General features: G+C 43.6%; 1 pseudogene; it reads left to right on the top strand.

Moving 5' to 3' along the window:
* The first annotated feature begins 1,313 nt into the window (after window positions 1-1,313).
* Window positions 1,314-21,969, top strand: part of LOC111959337 (glycogen synthase kinase-3 beta-like) — a 41,660-nt pseudogene continuing 21,004 nt past the window's right edge.

Here is a 21,969-nt window from a genome sequence, read left to right as displayed (position 1 = left end):
ACACACACACACACACACACACACACACACACACACACACACACACACACACACACACACACACACACACACACACACACACACGCACACGCACACACAATGACAAACATTATGTGTGGAAATCAATACCCACAGCTGGAAAATCTGCACACCCAGTCAGAGAGAGATGCAGAAAGGGTAGGAGATACAGTGTGTGTGTGTGTGTGTGTGTGTGTGTGTGTGTGTGTGTGTGTGTGTGTGTTTGTTTGTGTGTGTGTGTGTGTGTGTTTCTGCAGGTGGCCCAGTCAGACCCAGAGCAGGTCTAATTGCTGTGTGTGAGTGTTGTCTTTTATTGGCATAATTACTGCTGTTTAATCTTTCCTCTGGCTGGCACACACACGCGCTCGCACACACACACACATATTAGAGAAATGTTTTAGTATCAACTGAGAGTAAAATGGAACCACTCTCCTTTGACTGTCATGGGTTGTGTTTAAAAGTATCAGTTGTCGCCTGCCTCATGCAATTGGGTAGATTGCAAGAGTTGACATAGCAACAGTGAGGGAGATCTTTTACGTTGGCCCAACCCGTCACGTCATCGTGACAAAACGGGGAGGAAGGAGCGCCCTTCTCAAATCCAACAGTAATCTGCACCTGCTCGGTCATTTTGTCAACAATGCAGCATGGTGGATCCTCCAGAAACATAAAACATATGTTTTCCATCAAATAATGTTCGCATTTTCTATCTAGTTTTCATTGGGGAAGGAAGATAAAGCGCATTTATCGAAAGCATTAACTTTTGCATGGGAAAACACAAAATCCTACTCATTACTTTGCTTGTGCTTCAGCACTTCTGTTTTGACCCGACTTCCCTGTTCGCTCACGCCCGGGAGGCTGCCCGGTTTCAAATCAAATGCAATCAACTTTTAACGGTGCACGCGTCCTCGGGCGTCTGGGTGAGATTAATTGAATCCCCGCATTGCAACTTTGCTACCGGTGCACGGTCGGTAGCAGCTGTTTAGCCATTGGTGCAAGTAGTGTGTCCCTCAGTTGGATTGGCTGAGACTGCTATCAATCTCTCTGACTACCCCGCCCATTTTCCCAGTGCCATAACGCACGGACACGAGCCTCTGAACACCAGGGGCGGTGTCAGGAACATTATGCCATGTGTTTTACAAGAACAGCGTCCTTATTGGTGTACAGTACGGGCTATCTGCCCATCGCCAAGGGATACGTTTCGGATTGGCTGAATCGGCTACCTCAGATTCACCCTTGCGCGTGCACAATTCTCAGATTCTCTACAGTGGTTTATTTGCGTAACCCTGTCGCCACGCGCATCTACACATAAAACCAAGGCTCACAATTTACGCAAATAGCGTTACAAAGGTCCGTAGTGACAAAGACAGCGAGCTGAGGAGGAAGGAATAAAGAAGAATTTCAGGCTTGGACTGCCACTTCCCGAAGAACGAAACGCACAGGGTTTCCTCAATACCCGATACTAGAAGAACCGTATTTGGACGTCGCCGTGTATGTAGTTGGGACAAATTTGAAGGGCCGTAGAAATCGTTCACATATTGATTGGGCAACTGGCAGATTTTTCCGTTTGAATTGTCTGTAGGGTAGGAGAGCGAGCAGCCATGGCGGTCGGGTCATTGAGTCTTCACATCGGAATATAAAGAGGAACTGCATGGCCCTGCATCTATAGGAATATACAGCAACCATTCCCCATGTCTGATCGTCTCACTTTTGTCGTTTTGTGTTCAACTGTGACCACGTAAGAGAAATCAAACCAGCAGTGCAGTGGGTTTATTGCGGAGGCCAGCTTCATGATTATTTTAGTTGGAAGACGTCTCTCCAAGGCCTAGCAACTGAAGGAAAACGAGGGCTCAAAGGGAAATAGGATGCTTTGAATTACTGTTAGTGGACGAAAAAGGGTGATTGATAGACTAAATAACGGCTGTCAAGGCTCGTGGACAGAGGAGTTGATTTAAATATCATATTGTGAATAATCAAACATTCAGATTAAGGAACTGTTATTCTTTGGATGCAAAGGTTTAGAAAGATAAACCTACCAAGACATCTACACTCACGTAGTCGACAGTATTTGATTCGGGGATTGCCATGTCTGGTCGGCCCAGAACCACCTCCTTCGCAGAGAGCTGCAAACCAGTGCCGCAGCCCTCGGCGTTTGGCTCTATGAAAGTCAGCAGTAAGTCTACCATTTTTAATCATCTAACTAACTTGCCAGCCTTTTGAATAAAACCAATTTTAAACTAACCTAGCATTCTCATTGTTAAACACATTGACTCGATGCTAGGTCTGAAAGGACAGGCAGGCTTTTCCTTCTGTGTCCTTGCTGAGATTCTCAGGCATAGAGTGACACCCTGGTTTCTGTGGGGAGGGACCACTGTGACGTGGGGGAGAGGGGCAGGGCTGGCAGCCACCCAAACCAGCATCGTGGCAAGTGGGTCAATCTGATTTGCTTCATCATTTGCAGATTTTTCAAAGTGTCTAGTCCATCAGATCACCAGATTTATGCTAACCGATTTCTGATCTCTCCAGATCGACCCAGCGCCAGGATAAAGTCACTAAGGGGGCAGTTGAAATTGCAAATGTGTTTCTAGGATTTGAAGATATTTGGTGCTTAGCCCAAAGCCGGTTGGGGGGTCCGGGGGCAATCTCCCCCGTCAAAAAAGAAATGGGAATTTCATCAGTAAAATGCATGAATGTGGTGCACTTTGAGATTGGGAATTGGGAAGAGAAATTACAACAATGAGAGAGTTTATATTTTTCAGGTAACTTGCACCTTCCCACCTGCCACAGCAGACACTGCCAGTACTCAGTTATAATAGCTACTGTGGGTCTCTCTTCTCTGGAACACATACATATACAGTGTATTGCCAAAAACCACTCAACAACTTCAGATAGACTCTGACCTGTCCCTCTGAGCCAAACTGATTAAATAATCCCACCGTACCCAAACACCCTTTCTCACACACACTGTGCAGTAATTAGAATCCATAGAGCAGATTTAAGTTATGGTCTACTGTGTGCTCACCACTCTGCCTCTCTCCATCACTTTCTCTTTGTTGTCTGTTGCTGTCTCTTGTCTACCCTCCTCTCTCGTCTTGACCTTGTAAAAGTAAACAATTGTTTTAATAGTAATTTCACAGGCCTTTTCACCTCACCTTCAAATTCTTTGTAATCCATGTTTTATATTTTCACAGGCTGTATTTCACCTGTTATAAATTGTATAAATAAATACAACTAATTTAGAATATATAGAGCAGCTTGAAGTGATAGTCTACTATGTGTTCTGTTCACTCTCCATCTGTCCCCCACTTTTTCTGTGTCTTGTCTGTTGCTCTTTCAGATTCTTGTTTGCTACTGTCTCCTTTGTCTATCCTCTTTTGTTTGTTATGGCCTATTCTGTTCTTCTGGTGTCCCTCCATCATATTCTATTCATCTGTTGCGGTCTCTGTCTTGTCTGGTGTCTCTCCATCTACTCTTCTGTTGCTGTCTCTGTCTTGTCTGGTATGTCTTTTTAGTTTTGCAATCCTAAACGTTCAAGGGGATACTGGGGTAGCTTAACTTGTTTTGGGCCGGTGTCTGGGTCACCTAAATCATCCTCTACCCTACCAGTTGCCCCTGGCTGATTACATTTTTAAAATAATTTAATTTCACCTTTATTTAACCAGGTAGGCCAGTTGAGAACAAGTTCTCATTTACAACTGCGACCTGGTCAAGATAAAGCAAAGCAGTGCGACACAAACAACAACACAGAGTTACACATATAGAAAAAGTCCATACACAGTGTGTGCAAATGACGTGAGGATGTAAGGCAATAAATAGGCTATAGTAGCCAAGTAATTACAATTTAGCAAATGAACACTGGAGTGATAGATGAGCAGATGATGATGTGCAAGCAGAAGTACTGGTGTGTAAAAGAGCAAAAAAGTAAATAAAAATAATATGGGGATGAGGTAGGTAGATTGGATAGGCTATTTACAGATGGCCTGTGTACAGCTGCAGCGATCGGTAAGCTGGTCAGATAACTGATGCTTAAAGTTAGTGAGGGAGATATAAGTCTCCAACTTCAGCGATTTTTGCAGTTCGTTCCAGTCATTGGCAGCAGAGAACTGGAAGGAAAAGTGGCCAAAGCAGGTGTTGGCTTTGGGGATGACCAGTGAGATACCTGCTGGAGTGTGTGCTACGGGTGGGTGTTGTTATGGTGACCAGTGAGCTGAGATAAGGCGAGGCAGTCTGAGAAGTAGTTAGTGAACCAGGCGAGGCAGTCATTTGAGAAGCCAAGGCAGTTGAGACTGCCGATAAGAATATGGTGATTGACAGAGTCGAAGGCCTTGGCCAGGTCGATGGAGAACGGCTGCACAGTACTGTCTTTTATCGATGGTGGTTATGATATCGTTTAGTACCTTGAGCGTGGCTGAGGTGCACCCATGACCAGCTCTGAAACCGGATTGCACAGCAGAGAAGGTACGGTGGGATTTGAAACGGTCAGTGATCTGTTTTTTAACTTGGCTTTCGAAGACTTTAGAAAGTTAGGGCAGGATAGATATAGGTCTGTAACAGTTTGGGTCTAGAGTGTCACCCCCTTTGAAGCGGGGGATGACCGCTGCAGCTTTCCAATCTTTAGGGATCTCGGACGATACGAAAGAGAGGTTGAACAGGCTAGTAATAGGGGTTGCAACAATGGAGGCGGTTAATTTTGGAAAGAGAGGGTCCAGATTGTCTAGCCCAGCTGATTTGTACGGGTCCAGGTTTTGCAGCTCTTTCAGAACATCTGCTATCTGGATTTGGATGAAGGAGAAGCTGGGGAGGCTTGGGCAAGTACTGGCGGGGGGTAAGGAGCTGTTGGCCGGGGTTTGGGGTAGCCAGGAGGAAAGCTTGGCCAGCCGTAGAGAAAGGCTTATTGAAATTCTTGATTATCGTGGATTTATCGGTGGTGACCGTGTTTCCTAGCCTCAGTGCAGTGGGCAGCTGGGAGGAGGTGCTCTTATTCTCTATGGACTTTAGTGCCTCAACTTTTTGGAGTTAGAGCTACAGGATGCAAATTTCTGTTTGACAAAGCTAGCCTTTGCTTTCCTAACTGACTGCGTGTATTGGTTCCTGACTTCCCTGAAAAGTTGAATATCGCGGGGACTATTCGATGCTAGTGCAGTCCGCCACAGGATGTTTTTGTGCTGGTCGAGGGCAGTCATGTCTGGAGTGAACCAAGGGCTATATCTGTTCTTCGTTCTACATTTTTTGAAAGAAGCATGCTTATTTAAGATGGTGAGGAAATTATTTTTAAAGAACGACAAGGCATCCTTTACTGACGGGATGAGGTCAATATCCTTCCAGGATACCCGGGCCAGGTCGATTAGAAAGGCCTGCTCGCAGAAGTGTTTTAGAGAGCGTTAGACAGTGATGAGGAATGTTTGTTTAACCACGGACCCATAGCGGATGCAGGCAATGAGGCAGTGATCGCTGAGAGCCTGATTGAAAACAGCGGAGGTGTATTTGGAGGGCAAGTTGGTCAGGATAATATCTGAGGGTGCCCATGTTTACGGATTTAGGGTTGTACCTGGTGGGTTCCTTGATAATTTGTGTGAGATTGAGGGCATCTAGTTTAGATTGTTGGACTGCTGGGTTGTTAACCATATCCCAGTTTAGGTCACCTAACAGAACCAACTCTGAAGATAGATGGGGGAAAATCAATTCACATATTGTGTACAGGGCTCGAACTGTTTGGGCATAGACCTGGAAAATATGACAGAACTTTGCAGGCTAACTCCTCCCCCTTTGGCAGTTCTATCTTGACGGAAAATGTTGTAGTTGGGGATGGAAATCTCAGAATTTTTGGTGGCCTTTCCAAGCCAGGATTCAGACACGGCAAGGACTTCAGAGTTGGCGGAGTGTGCTAAAGCAGTGAGTAAAATAAACTTAGGGAGGAGGCTTCTGATGTTAACATGCATGAAACCAAGGCTTTTACGGTTACAGAAGTCAACAAATTAGAGTGCCTGGGGACACGCAGGGCCTGGGTTAATCTACCCATCGTGTCCGATTTAAAAAATATATTTTACAGCGAAAACACAACATATTTATTTATGTTAGATCACCGCCAAGTCCAAAAAACACAGCCATTTTTCCCAGCCAAAGATATGAGTCACAAAAAGCAGAAATAGAGATATACAATTAATCACTAACCTTTGATCTTCATCAGATGACACTCATAGGACATCATGTTACACAATACATGTATGTTTTGTTGATAATGTGCATATTTATATCCAAAAATCTCAGTTTATATTGGCGCCATGTTTAGAAATGCCTCCAAAATATCCGGAGAAATTGCAGAGCGCCACATCAAATAACGGGAAATACTCATCATAAACTTTGATGAAAGATACATGTTTTACTTAGAATTAAAGATACACTTGTTCTTAATGCAACCGCTGTGTCAGATTCAAAAAAATTAAAAATAAAAAACTTTACGGAAAAAGCACACCATGCAATAATCTGAGACGGCGCTCAGATATACACAACATTTCTTCGCCATGTTGGAGTCAACAGAAATACGAAATTACATCATAAATATTCCCTTTGATGATCTCCATCAGAATGCACTCCCAGGAATCCTAGTTCCACAATAAATTGTTGTTTTGTTCGATAATGTCAAATATTTATGTCCAAGTAGCTACTTTTGCTAGCACGTTTAGTTCACATGTCCAAACGCTGGCGCCGGTCCAGGCGAACTCGGACGAAAACTTCAAAAAGTTATATTACAGGTCGAATAAACTGGTCAAACTAAGTAGAGAATCAATCTTCAGGATGTTGTTATCATATATATCCAATAACGTTCCAACCGGAGCATTCCTTTGTGTCTACAGAAGCAATGGAACGCAAGGCGATATCATGAGGAATGCGCGTGACCAGGAACTGGCATTCTGCCAGACCACTGACTCAATAAGTTGCCATCCGGCCCCACATCACACTAGAGGCTTCATTCAACGTTCTACATACTGTTGACATCTAGTGGAAGGTGTAGGAAGTGCGAACAGATCCATATCTTACTGGGATGTGAATAGGCAATGAGTTGAAAATCAACCAGCCTCAGAATTTCCACTTCCTGTTTGGAAGTTTGCCTCCCATATGAGTTCTGTTATACTCACAGACATAATTCAAACAGTTTTAGAAACTTCAGTGTTTTATATCCAATAGTAATAATAATATGCATATATTAGCGTCTGGGACAGAGTAGGAGGCAGTTCACTATGGGCACGCTATTCATCCAAAGTGAAAATGCTGCCCCCTATCCCTAAAAAGTTTTAACCTCCACTTCACCCGAGGAACAGAGTAGGATGAGGGTATGGCTAAAGGCTATCAAAACAGGTTGTCTAGTGCGTTGGGGACAGAGAATAAAAGGAGCAGATTTCTGGGCGTGGTAGGATAGATTCAGGGCTTAATGTACAGACAGGGGTATGGTAGGGTGCGGGTACAGTGGAGGTAAACCTAGGCATTGAGTGACGATAAGAGAGATTGCATCTCTGGATGCACTAGTTATGCTGGGTGAGGTCACCGCATGTGTGGGAGGTGGGATAAAAGGGGTATCTGAGGCATGTTGAGTGGGACTAGGGGCTCCGCAGTAAACTAAAACAATGATAACTATCCTAAACAACAGTATACAAGGCATATTGACAATAGAGAGAGACAAAGCGAGGCATAAAGCAATCACAGGTGTTGATTGGGAGAGCTAGCTAAGACAATAACGGGTAAGACAACAACAGCTAATCAGCTAAGACAACAACAACAGGTAAAATGGCGATGAATGGGCAGAGAGGGTCAGTTAACTACACACAGGGCCTGAGTTCGAGGCTGCGGACGACAGATAAACAAAATAAACAAAATGCTGTACAGTGATTAATGAACAGTCCAGCAGGCATCAGCTATGTAGCCAAGTGATCATAGGGTCCAGTGAACAGCAGTAGATGAAACAGGGAAGCCGCTAGGTAGTCGTTACTACGCTAGCAAGCGGGAGACACGGCGTTCAGAAATTGCTGTTGTAAGTGCACCATTGACCTGCTGTTCTCATGTGGCCTCCTCCTGGCTCTTTTAAAGGTAGCACGTTGGAGGTGCAACATGTCATTAGTTTGTTTTTAAAGGGCAACTGCACTTCCTGATATGGCCTCGTTTTAGGTTTGGTTCATTACGAAATGCTAGCGGCCATGACTGACGTGAGTTGGTTTTGGGGTGTGGTTTGATGTGCGTGTCTCGTCTGTGTTCGCAGGTGGGAAGTGTTAGCCAAATTATTTAGCCAATTTCCTTCAGCCTGCTGGCGTGCGACCTGACATTGACTATGGATAGCCTATCTCCGGGTCTAGTTAGGGACCGTCAATAAATTACACAATGTAAATGAGACAATATTTTCATGTTGCATGCTTTCAATATTTGTATATGAATGTCTACAGTTTATATTTGGTTTGGAGCGATAGTATTTTAACATATTGTCCCATGTACATTGTGTAATTTACAGATGGTCCCTATCCACAGGGATATCCAAAGTCAACACAAATTTACGATACGCATTGCGATCAGGTCGTATGCAGCTGCACTCCGAATTGATGATTACTTGTGTTTTGTGGGCAGGATTGAAACAAATACAGCCTTCATTTACATTGTGATGCACATGGGGATAAAGATCGTACTTTTTGGAGAATTGTCCTCTGGTCTGATGAAACAAAAATAGAACTGTTTGGCCATAATGACCATTGTTATGTTTGGAGTCAGTCAGGAAGTTAAAGCTTGGTCGCAAATGGGTCTTCCAAATGGACAGTGACCCCAAGCATACTTCCAAAGTTGTGAGTCAAAATGTCTTAAGGATAACAAAGTCAAGGTATTGGAGTGGCCATCACAAAGCCCTGACCTCAATCCTATAGAACATTTGTGGGCAGAACTGAAAAAGCGTGTGCGAGCAAGTAGGCCTACAAACCTGACTCTGTAGGCCCAAACCTGACTCTGTTGGCCCATTCCTCTGTCAGGAGGAATGGGCCAAAATTCACCCAACTTATTGTGGGAAGGTTGTGGAAGGCTACCCGAAACGTTTGGCCCAAGTTAAACAATTTAAAGGCAATGCTACCAAATACTAATTTAGTGTATGTAAACTTCTGACCCACTGGGAATGTGATGAAAGAAATAAAAGCTGATATAAATTATTCTCTACTATTATTCTGACATTTCACATTCTTAAAAAAGAATGTGAGACAGGGATTTTTTACAAGGATTAAATCAGGAGTTGTGAAAAACTGAGTTTAAATGTATTTGGCTAAGGTGTATGTAAATTTCCGACTTCAACTGTATTGACCAACATGTTATGTCCCGTGTGGCTCAGTTGGTAGAGCATGGCGCTTGCAACGCCAGGGTTGTGGGTTCATTCCCCACGGGGGGACCAGGATGAATATGTATGAACTTTCCAGTTTGTAAGTCGCTCTGGATAAGAGCGTCTGCTAAATGACTTAAAATGTAAAATGTAAAATGTCCATTTGGTGAATATATAGATTGGCGGAGAAAATAAAGGAACATCATAGCAGTTTCCCCGAGGCAGATGAACACTTTGCCCCTAAACACTGTCCACTAACCTTTTGGCGATGCAGGGGCACAAACTTCCCCGCAGGGGCCTTTGTTGAAGCAGGTAGGGGAGCATTCTCTCCCCCGAACAATGCAGTGGACACTGGGGTCGTATCCTGACCCCCCAGCAGTGACACAACTTCTGTGCCACATCCAGGAACATTTAGCTGTGCAGTCATTTTTTCTCCAAGTCCGGGGAAAGTGTCAGAGCACATCCTCTCCAGGCTCTGGAGAAAGCTCGGTCATAATCAATTCAGTGTCAGTCAATGTCAGGATGAAAACCTCACACACCTCATCATAGGGCAGACACTCCTGCAGAGCACCCACAATAGCAACAGCAGACGAGTAGTAAGGAGGCCTCTAACACAGCGTCCTCACCAGGGCCCGACTGGTAAACTTGACCCTGCCCTAATAAATCAAATATTACAGGCGAAGACGTATCACGTTATTCACTCACGTAAAAAAATATGTCTCCCTCTTGTTATGGGAAACCCAAAGGAGTCGTACTTAACCGCCTCAGTGGCTTTCCATAGCCCCCCCTAGACACACTGCGGCACGCTCTGTCAATTGTGCTGACGCAGCGGAGACACAGATTTTATCTTGCGCCAACCTGTCACTCAATCATTTGAACTTTTTTGCTATTTTTATATAGGGACATAAAACCGAGGCATTCTGCCTTATCCCAAAGGGTTCTCAGCTATAAGCACCGCTTACTGGTGGGACAATATGGACTACAATCCTGAGTTTTAATGTTGAGAAACGTCAATCACCGCTTGCAATACGGTTTTCGAAACATACGGGACTTATCTTTCATATCAGCGAGAAATAATCTGTCAAATAAAACATATTCTTACTGTAGGAGGTTTGCACAGATGCGTACGGCCTTGAGCCTCCAGCCGACGAGCTACACTTCCTCTACACTTCCTCCCCAGTTACACTAACACACAGGTGTTGGAGCATGCTAGATTGAGGCGACCACCTGTGCTAATTAGCTGTCTTCCATCACAAACGATGCGTGTTACGAGCGTTGGGGCACTAAACAAAACTCCCACGGCCAGAAGATACCTTCATGAATAGACACTAAAGGTAGTTTGCGTCTATGAATGGGCTCAATTGGAGTAGGCCTATGTGTCACAATGTATAAGACTGAAGATGCTGCAATACATAGTTCAACCCCAGCCTAGCTCTACATACAGTACCATTAGGCCTGTCACCTTCTGCACTTCTGTAAGTCTGTGTGTGGGCTACTCAGAGAGAGGTGGGGGGCTCATGCTGTGGCAGTGGTGACGGATCTCAGATACTGTTTCACGATGCAAGTTTCCCTTTCACTGGATGATGTATGGAAAGTGTATGGTTGAGTGTATGGTTGAGAGCGTGCAGATGGGAGTTGGGATTAGAAAGCATTATTTAGAACTTACAGCGTTGCAGAAGAATGCCTTTCCCTCCCCTCTCCCCATCTCACGCTCCCTCTTTGTGCTCACACACCTGTGTTATAAATAGTGATGTGTGTTATTGGGGCGAGGCTGCAGGCTGAGACTCCTTTTAAGTCTCATCACAGAAAATTACCCACCGGACCATCAAGATTACACACAGCCAGACACCAGGCCTCTCTCTCTCTCTTTCTCCCCCCCAGGCACGTGCGCCAGTGTGTGTGACTAACTTGGCCGATGTTCTGAAGCAGCTGTAGCCAGAGTGTATGGTCCTAGAGTGAACGTTGCCCCCCCCCCCCCCCCAGCAGCTGGCCAGGAAAAATTAGCAGCTTGTTTAGCATTTCAAAGCTCTTTCTCTTTCTCATTCTCTCTTACTCTATTTCCTTCGGTCTCAATGAAGACCTGAACAAATTGAACATGATGTTCAATTTAAGCTGCCGGTTAATGTGCAAAAAAGGGCAGAGCGTGTTAAACCAACTGAAGAACAAACAGAAAGAAACAGACAGACTGAGCATCAGAGAACTGAGAAGAAAGAGCGAAAGGGAGAGAGGGATGTTAAATATTGTTATTACTCTAATGTAATAGTTATTACCTACACACTGACAACCCTTCTACTCCTCCCATTAAGGGCTGTGTTGATATCTAGGGTTGGGCCAATATATGATTAAATCGAATATTGTGATATTTGACATTGATGAAATTTCATTACGTTCAAGATGATATATCGTGAAGACTACTCTATTTTAACCTTTACAAATCAAAACGATTCAGTTTTATCAGTTAGGCTGTATCAGTATGTTGAAAATTAAGTCAATGTATTAACTAAACCTTATTTTTTTCTCCATAATAAGATTTTTTAAAGTGAATGTGACTATAATATCGTAAATAAGCACAAAAGTTGCACAGGCTGGATTTATCTAGTCGATAACAGCGCAAAATGATTATTTGGGATATCGTGATATTTGGAGTAGCATATCGTAGAAGAGGCCCAAATATTGCCCAACCCTAGTGATATCCAGATGTCAGATGTCTCTGCCTTAGGCCACACCCATTAGATAGTACTGCTCCACGGGTCTTCTTTAGGGGAGAGAGAGATTTGGATTAATTCAGAAAGTCTGCCTGCTTCCCAGACAGCCATACATACACTGGAGACTGTTGACCCGCTCCCACACCACCACAGTGAGTGTATGCTGTGTGTGTTTCAGGATTTTCATTAGGAAAATGTGACGCTGGAGAACATTGTTAACTCGAAATGACACAACGACAAGGTTCCAGTTTAACAAAGTTTACTATACTATATGAACACACTACAAGTAGTCATTACACTCAAGGCCAGGTCCATCAACCACAAGACTTCCTGCGCATGCTCACTCTTGACTGAGTGATAGCCCCGTAATAACAGAAATATAGGGATACTTAAAACATGAACTTAACAATCTCCCCCTTTTCTTTAAAGACAAATAAAACATCAACAACATAATTAAATGTCCAAGTATTATTCAAGATCCCCATTACAAATGGGTTGTGTGACAGTTTTTATTTGTATTACTCAAGCTGCCACTTTCCATTACTGAGAGCCTGTAGGAGCGAGAGCGTGTAGGAGCACAAGACCGGATGCTCCTTTTTTAGTCAGACAGTCAGCAAGCTGTTCCTTTGTGGTCGACCACAGAATCCGCTGGATTCTCTGTGCTTGAATAAGTTCCTTGATGCTGCTAATCTCGAAGTCTTTTCTCTGTGACAGACTTGGTTGACTTCACAGCATCAACTAATGAGTAGTTGTCAGTGACACAAACTACAGGTAGAAAGTGCCATTTTGTCCCACCAGTGTTAACCTAGCGAAGCATCACTGAAGACAACTAGTTTCAAAGAGTCATCTTTTCCAACATGCTGAAACTTTAAAGTCACTTGTTGTGATTTCAGTTTACGAACAACTTTGTTTGCCTCATGAATGGTTTGTTCAGTGTTTTGTGTTAGATGCCAAGTTGCAACCATCAAACCAGGTCTACTCTGTCTCGCAGCCCATAAAATTTGTCCTATCTTTGACCTCAATTGACCAGCTTCAATTCCACATAGAGGGGAATTCCTTTGTACGAGTCTTGAAGAATCCATGTGGATGGGTTGAAGATTCTTGATATAGCTCTCCTGTTGCATCAGTATTTTTCTATCAACTGTAATAAACTCTATGCCAACATAACAAAAATGATCATGCTCCTCACGGCCAACCTAGAAAACAGCTTTGAGGTGTGGAATCACAGTTGAAGCAAAGGTTTGTGAGCCACCCCAGATAAAGTCATCAACATGACAGGCAAGTACTCCAGTCACATTGCAGTCTTGATCAAGCCAATAGAAGACTGCAGGATCCACTTGTGACATTTTTCCACCTCTACTCAGCATTGTTGCCTTGACTTTGTTGTACCAGTAGAGTGATGCATCTGCCAGTCCATACACACACTCTTTTAGTTTCCACAGTGTTCCTTCGCTTTTAGCTTCAGGCGGAGGTCGGATGTGAATGTCCCTTGACAGCTCTGTTCCCTGCAAAAATCCAGATTTGATGTCTATGGAATTAAGTTTCCATTTTTTCTGGCAGATCACTGACATCAGCAATCTGAGTGACTCTGAGGCGCATGTCGGTGAGTCTTTTGGGAGTTCTTTAGCAGCCAGCTCCTCAAAACCTCTAGGGTACACACCCACCTTGTTGAGAAGCATTTTTGGCCAATGTCTTTGACTTCCTCAAACACTCCATTTTTCCTCCAATTACTGAGCTCATCTAGCTTAGCTGAGTCAAATGACACGTCCTTTGTTTCAAGTACATCATCATTTTGAATGTCATTCTGTTTTTCTCGATTTTCCATTGGTTCAATTCTGATATTATCTACAAGTGACAGGTCAGCTGACCCTGTTGTACCAGAAAGTGTAGCTGGTTCAGAGTACTGCAAGTTGTACCAGTTCTTGTGTTTTGCTTTTCCTGCTCGTCCAATGACGGTTGCTGTATGTGAAATAGCCCTTTCTCTGTCCATGTATTTAACAGTTTGTCCAGTTTTCAGATTGGAACAACCATGTTCTCTTAACACGTGGCTGTTGTTGAATGTTTTCCTCATTTGAACACTCAATAGTATTACCTGTGGCATGGTTGAAGGTCTCTGCTCCATTTCCTGTGTCAGTTTCAGTGTCCATATCATTGGATGCGACATCTGGTAGGTTTGTGTCTGTTACTGTGTCCTTTTTGTCATTTTCATTAGGAGACTGATTCTCAGCAACAGCCCCTCTATCTTGTTGATCTTTTACTTTCCGCAATCTTGAGTGATGCACCCTGACAATGATGCCTCCGTGCATCACAAATATCACCACACCATCTTGACCAATGACTACTCCCGGTCCTTTCCACTCTTGACAGTCAACTCGTTTGTAGTACACTTTGTATCCAGTTTCGTACTTCTCATCATCATTATTCCCTGAACTGCTGAGTAACTTCTGAAGTCTGTCAACTGTATCATGTCCAAACTGTTTGTAAAGCTTTAACAATACTTTGTGTTTTTCTTTAGTGCTCATGTTTTCTGTGACTGTCAGAATCTCCATGTGCTCTGTGTCCGTCAGAATCTCATTTTTGCATGGACTCTGTGTGATGTCTTTGTCTAAAATGTTTACACAATAGTGGCCTGAGGTAGTAAGTTCAAGAGTCACTGGTTGTTTAAACATCACTGCCTTGTCATTTTTTATGTCTAGTACAGCCTCTGCCTTCTTGAGGGAAGCTTTGCTTAATAGTAAGGGGATATCTGTAGGGACCACCTCTGTTTCAATGTGACACTTAGTCTGACCAATTTTCGCTGGTATCTTAACTCTCTTGGTAGAATGGACAATTCTCCCATCTCCAAATTTGAAAGCTCTGTTGCTTGGTGTGTCAATCATATTTTGTACTTCTTTCATATTTAGTTCACTGACATAGCTATCAAGCCATTTTGCACCACACACTGTCCGTGTACATGCAGTATCAATCACAGCAGATCCTAAGGATTCAACTATAAAAATCTCAGTATCAGAAGCAGATTCATTTGAAAACAGTGTAATGTTACACTGCTCTATCTCTGTTTACATTTTCCTCTGTTAGTTTAACTTGTTTATTTTTATGAGGACAGTCTTTAACCCAATGGTAAGTGCTTTGACAGATAGCACATTTCGATCTCCTTCCATATTTGTCCAGTGGATTTGTGCCGTGAAATGGCGCCCTCTTCTGGTTGTCTTGAGAACGTGACTTGTTGGCGCCTTTTCTGTGCTGCTCGGTGTAATATGCTGCGTCACTCACTTGCATTCCATCTGTTATTGGCGCGACAGACGTCTTTTCACCAAATATTATTTTTAGTGCCGACTTCATAAATGCAAAAGTCAGCACAGTACAAGCAGTCAAAGCCAACTGTTTCTCCCTACCATCTAGACAGGCAGTGTCTAGCAACTTGAACGCTAACACTGCATCTGGGAGAACCATGTCGTACTTGCGCATTCTATTGTACCTCTGTTCGAAATCAATGATGTAGTCCGTCATTGCAACCAAAATATCTCTCGTAACACTGTCAAAGTTTGAATATGCCTCGTAGGCACGGTCTTTCTCTTCTTTAAGAAATACAGAATCCAGTGCTGTGATCAAAGTTCCCATACCGTCATCCTTGTTCAAATCCTCAACGGATATTTCCAGTGCTGTATCTCTCGCTCTTCCCTCGAGCGATAATACCACCGCAAGTGCTTGCTTTTTCGCGTCCAGATTAGTAACGCGTGTCCAGATTCCCAGTTCATTTTTCCAACTTTCGTACGACCTCTTCTCGTCAAAGCGAGGTGGCACATTGTAGTTAGAAGCCATCCTCTGCTACCAATGTTAACTCGAAATGACACAACGACAAGGTTCCAGTTTAACAAAGTTTACTATACTATATGAACACACTACAAGTAGCCATTACACTCAAGGCCAGGTCCATCAACCACAAGACTTCCTGCGCATGCGCACTCTTGACTGAGTGATAGCCCCGTAATAACAGAAATATAGGGATACTTAAAACATGAACTTAACAAACATGACCGGGAAGATTAACATTTACCGTCCATTTGAGAAATTTACCACACCCATATGCATTGGGTGCGTAACCCAATGATTGTCTGATTGTCTTAACTCACCACATCCACCACTAATAAGCTTAGCTTCTGTCATTTCTTTTCTTCACCTCACACAGTAAGTCAACAAAGTCCGTTTTTTTAACGGTCATTGTGAATGATAAATATTTCCAACAATCTCTGCCTCTAATTACCAAGTCTTAGTGTGAAAGAATAAAATATCATGATCTGATGATCCCATATATCCAGTGGAAACATAAAATAACTGAACATTTTTCCTTCGTGCAAAAACAGCTTGTCTGTCCCGAGCTCACTGATGCAGGAAACTCTGAGGCCCCAGAATAGGCTAGTTGATACAATGTTACAAGTACACTAGTGACAGCTTCTGGCCGGACCCACACTGAAAAAATATAAATTCAATTTAATATTGTGTTTTAATTAACTACATTTTAATAATATCTATTGTGGATAATTCAACACTTTCTGCTACTTTTACACAACATTATCTGCAAGTATATTTATATGTTAGTATTAAGTAGTTTGTTGTGCTATGAGGTATAATGGATCTTAATGAACGTATATCAAAACTGTCGTTCAACGATGAGACCACCAATTCCCACCATCAACAAGGTCACGTGCACAACTGCTCGCAACCCTTAATGCTAGAGGCACATACAGCATCATACAATGCTTGCAGTTCTACCTCCACTGACTGCTWGTGAAATGAGCACTGTGTTCAGCAATGCCTGCTAAAGTGGGTTAAAATGGCAAAGAATAGAAGACAACATTTTTTGGGGAACATTAAGACATGCTCACCCAAAGTAACTGATCAAGAGTATTATAATAACAGTTTTGGGTTTGACACAATTCAGTTGGATCTAAGCCGTCTTTTAGATTTTGGACCTAGTATATTAGTACAGTGCTCCAACCCTGTTCCTGGAGACCTCCCGTCCTGTAGGTTTTGGAGTGAAAACCTTCAGGAGGGTAGCTTTCCAGGATCAGGGTTGGAGAGCCCTGTATTACTGTTTGTGAAACACAAGGTATACCTCTTAAGGATCCACCCCCTTTTTAAGATTTTCGCCTAAAATGACCCAAATCTAACTGCCTGTAGCTCAGTCCCTGAAGCAAGGATATGTATATTCTTGGTACCATTTGAAAGGAAACACTTTGAAGTTGGTTAAAATGTGAATGGAATGTAGGAGAATATAACATGCTGCCTATGAAGTCTTTATGAAAGAATTGCCTCCACGTTTCAATAGTTTGATTTTGCCTAGGCTACTTTGAAGCAAGGTAAGACATGCTTCATAATATGTTTTCAAACAATTAGGCCTAAGTATGTTTTCAAAATGCATAGCTCACATTGTAAAGTGATGGGTGATGTGCTGACAGCCTGCCTATTGTTGCCTTCACTTGAATGGGAGGCGTGCTTCAATTACCAAATAAAAATAGTAGCTCTTTTTAATCGTGGCCATCAAAACAGTTTTTAACACTTGATTGCATTTAGAATTGTTGCGCAATGACATGTGCGACATGTGCGCAAAGCACATGTTTCACCCAGCAGCAACCAGCTGAGGAGCTGCAGCAGAAATCCCGCTCAAAATAGTCTCTGTGGGCCTATGCTGTGTGCGTGTGATAGTTGTATTGGATAAATGATACATGACGACTAACAAAAATACACATGCCAATTTAATTCCATAAAATTATGCAAATGACCCAGTAGACCGATAAGCATGATGGTCAAACGTATGTGTGATTTGTGTCTCGTCTGTCTGTTTGTCTGTGTGAATGAACAGTGTGAAAGACTACTCTGTGTAGTCTGTCATTTCCTGCTCTTGAATGTATGTGTGTGTGTGTGTGTGTGTGTGTGTGTGTGTGTGTGTGTTTGTGTTTGTGTGTGTGTGCTGCACTGTGATGATATTCCTACTTGGCACTATCTGCATTGATGGAAGTAGTGTGCTGAGTCGTACATTGTGAAAGTTGGGTCAACATGGCATCCCTCTTAGCAGAAATGTAGAAATAGGAGATGTGGGGGAAAGGGGGATACCTAGTCAGTTGTACAACTGAATGCATTCAACTCAAATGTGTCTTCCGCATTTAACCCAACCCCTCTGAATCAGATAGGTGCGTGCGGGGGCTACCTTAATCAACATCCATGTCATCGGTTGCTGGCCCAACGCTCCTACCCGCCAGGCTACCTACCCGCCCCTAAGGGCTAAGGTCATGTGTTTGTGTGTGTGGCTGATGTGTACGTTTCTCACGGTTTCAGGAAGTGAAGAGGCGTTCATGAAACGATCCTGCTGGATTGTGTAGACAGTTCTATTCTCTCTCTCTCTCTCTGAGGGAGGGCGATACAGCGTGCATTAGTGTGTGTGTTTCTGCAGGTCTAGTTGCTAAGTGTGTGAGACTGCATCAAGGCTGCTGGAATAATTACTGCTGTTTAACCTTTCCTCTGACACACAAACAATTGACCAAGTGAGTGTACTCCTTTTTCAGCATAACATTCATCCACTGTCTCATTTTGACAGGTTCAGAACCAGCAGGCGTTTGGTATAGAGAGTCTGTCTGTTAGTGTTGGCTCAGCAGCATTAACACACCACAGACTCATCCAGCTGATGTTTTCATTGCCCGCCTGCCTTTCAGCACTGCAGCTACACTCACCACAGAAGCAGCTGACAGTAGTCCATGTCTTGCAGTAGAGTGAATTCTGCTTTGATAGTTAGAACAACTCTGTCATGTACTGTCTCCCAAGCAGGATGGACAATGATCCAGACTAATATGGAAGTGTTATTTTATTTTTAATTTGATTTAATCTTTATTTAACTAGGCAAGTCAGTTAAGAACAAATTCTTATTTACAATGACGGCCTACCCCGGACGACGCTGGGCCAATTGTGCACCGCCCTATGGGACTCCCAATCATGGCCATTTGTGATACAGCCTGGAATCAAACCAGTTTACACATTTAGCAAATGTGTAACCTCGTTTCCCTGGGTCTTGTGTAAGGGATGGGTCATGTTAATGGCATGTGACTGTCTGTGAGGGAACTATAGGCTATAGGAACCAAGGGTTTAGGTGGCTAGGGAGAGTCAATCGGTTTATGGATGTGAGTGGGATCGAGATTGAGTATCTATGTCATTGTAAGTGTGAGTGAGAGTCAGGAAATATGGACTGATTTTGGATTTTTTATTTTAATTTATTATCTTGGTTTTGACACCCATGGATGATAATAATATGAACAGATTTCACTCCTAGCTAAATGTGTGTTTGGTAGCAGGGGCTGAGGGTGGTGGTATGACTACGGCATGCACCGCGGCACGCGACACCCACCACGGCACGCGACACCCACCACGGCACGCGACACCCACCACGGCACGCGACACCCACCACGGCACGCGACACCCACCACGGCACGCGACACCCACGGCACGCTAGGCAGGTCTGGTTATCCTTTAACAAGGAGTTAACACAGACTTTAACCCTGACACAGACACACACACACACACACTCCAGCGCACTTCAGTTTAAACCCACTTAAACAGGAGTAGGCCTCCCAATAATCCCAAGGGAATGGGCTGCTGTGCAATTTACTGTAGAGGAAGGAAAGTGAGGAGAGGGGGAAGGGCAGAGGAGGAGAGTTATATGTGAATCTGTCTCTATTCCAGTTTATGGATCCTGACTGTACCAATCGTCTTGAATAATCTAATTCATGCAAGTCACTGGCTGAGATTCAAACCCAGTCCCACTGATGTTTAGTAATGTATGACTGTTATGTGTGTATCATATCTTAGTAATATGATCGTGTAATAACGTGTGTGTCAGGCTTAGTAAAATGACCCTAACAGTGTGATCATCTGAGTGTGTGGTATCTAGTCTCACTTACTGATTTCCCCTACGGTCACTGAACTATCTCCCCTCCTCCTCTCTTTGTCCTCCCTCCAGGGGACAAGGATGGCAGTAAGGTGACGACGGTTGTGGCCACCCCAGGCCAAGGGCCCGACAGGCCCCAAGAGGTCAGCTATACAGACACCAAGGTGATTGGGAACGGCTCCTTCGGAGTGGTCTACCAGGCCAAGCTGTGTGACTCTGGAGAACTGCTGGCCATCAAGAAGGTTCTGCAGGACAAGCGGTTTAAGGTGAGCGAAACTGCAGTCACAGACACACACACACAGTTTCTCTGATCTCTCATGAAACTGTAACATCCTTCAATCATCTTTCAATCTTTTTCTTCTACCTTTTCTTTGTAACAGATGACTTTCATTCAGAGAGTGTGTTCATCTGTGAAGCATGACTCCATCTGTTCACACTACTGTTGTCTTGCCTTTTGTGAATGGATCACAGGCACCACGTTAGTAGAGCAGAGCGAGACAAACACACACACTAAGTGTCAGTCAGTTCACCACCACTCCCACTGACTACTACAGAAACAAACCCCTGAATCCAAATCTGTTCATATCTGCTCAGTTGTATCAGTGAATGCAATGATGGCTGCTCTGCGTAGCATTGTGTGTGTGTGTGTGTGTGTGTGTGTGTGTGTGTGTGTGTGTGTGGTGTTGTGTGTGTGTGTGTGTGTGGTGTGTGTGTGTGTGTGTGTGTGTGTGTGTGTGTGTGTGTGTGTGTGTGTGTGTCAAGTTCAGGATTGTCGCCATAGTAACCACATTTCTCCTAGGCCTCAGGATACCATCACTATCCCCATGTAGGTCTGTGTATAGGATTGACTGATGTGTTGTTGTTCCTTAGAGGAGGGAACATGTCCCAGCTCCTTGTTGTGTTGACAGCCAGGCCTGTTGATATGTTGTTGATATGTTGGTTTGAGGTATTGTCTTTTTCAGAGTTCAACATAGGCTAAGATTAGCAGCCTAGCTAGCAGTCTCTGCCAGACAGGCTCGTAAGGCAATAGCAGACTTAGCTTCTAACACATTTTTCTCACTCTTTAGGTGTTCTGTTTTCCCTTTATAGCAGCCAACCCCCATCTTTTTCTCTCTCTCCCTATGTAGGGCTGTTAGGAAGAGTGAACTCGATGACTGTTGAGCGCTAAGTCTCCTCACATGACTGCTACACACACACACACACACACACACACACACACACACACACACACACACACACACACAGTTAATTTGGAAAGTATTCAGATGCCTTGAAGCCTTAACTTTTTCCACATTTTGTTACGTTACAGCCTTATTCTAAAATTGATTAAGAACATTTCTATTTAATCAATCTACACACAATACCCCATAATGACAAAGCAAAAACAGTTGTTTTTAAATGTTTGCTAACTTATTAAAAATAAAAAACAGAAATACCTTAATTACATAACTATTCAGACCCTTTGCTATGAGACTTGAAATTTAGCTCAGGCGCATCCGGTTTCCATTGATCATCCTTGAGATGTTTCTACAACTTGATATGAGTCCACCTGTGGTAAATTCAATTGATTGGACATGATTTGGAACGGCGCACACTTGTCTATATTAGGTTCCACAGTTGACAGTACATGTCAGAGCAAAAACTAAGCCATGAGGTCGAAGGAATTGTCCTTAGAGCTCCGAGACAGGATTGTGTCGAGGCACAGATCTGGGGAAAGTTACCAAAAAATGTCTGCAGCATTGAAGGTCTCCAAGAACACAGTGGCCTCCATCATTCTTAAATGGAAGAACTTTGGAACCACCAAGACTCTTCCTAGCGCTGGCCGCCCAGACAAACTGAGCAATTGGGGGAGAAGGGCCTTGGTCAGGGAGGTGACCAAGAACCCACTCTGACAGAGCTCCGGAATTCCTTTGTGGAGATAGGCGATCCTTCCAGAAGAACAACCATCTCTGCAGCACTCTACCAATCAGGCC

The sequence above is a fragment of the Salvelinus sp. IW2-2015 genome, linkage group LG36 (assembly GCF_002910315.2).
Source record: "Salvelinus sp. IW2-2015 linkage group LG36, ASM291031v2, whole genome shotgun sequence".
NCBI classification, from domain to species: domain Eukaryota; kingdom Metazoa; phylum Chordata; class Actinopteri; order Salmoniformes; family Salmonidae; genus Salvelinus; species Salvelinus sp. IW2-2015.
Note: the sequence above shows the minus strand (reverse complement) of the source record. Positions and strands in the feature narration are given on the sequence as shown.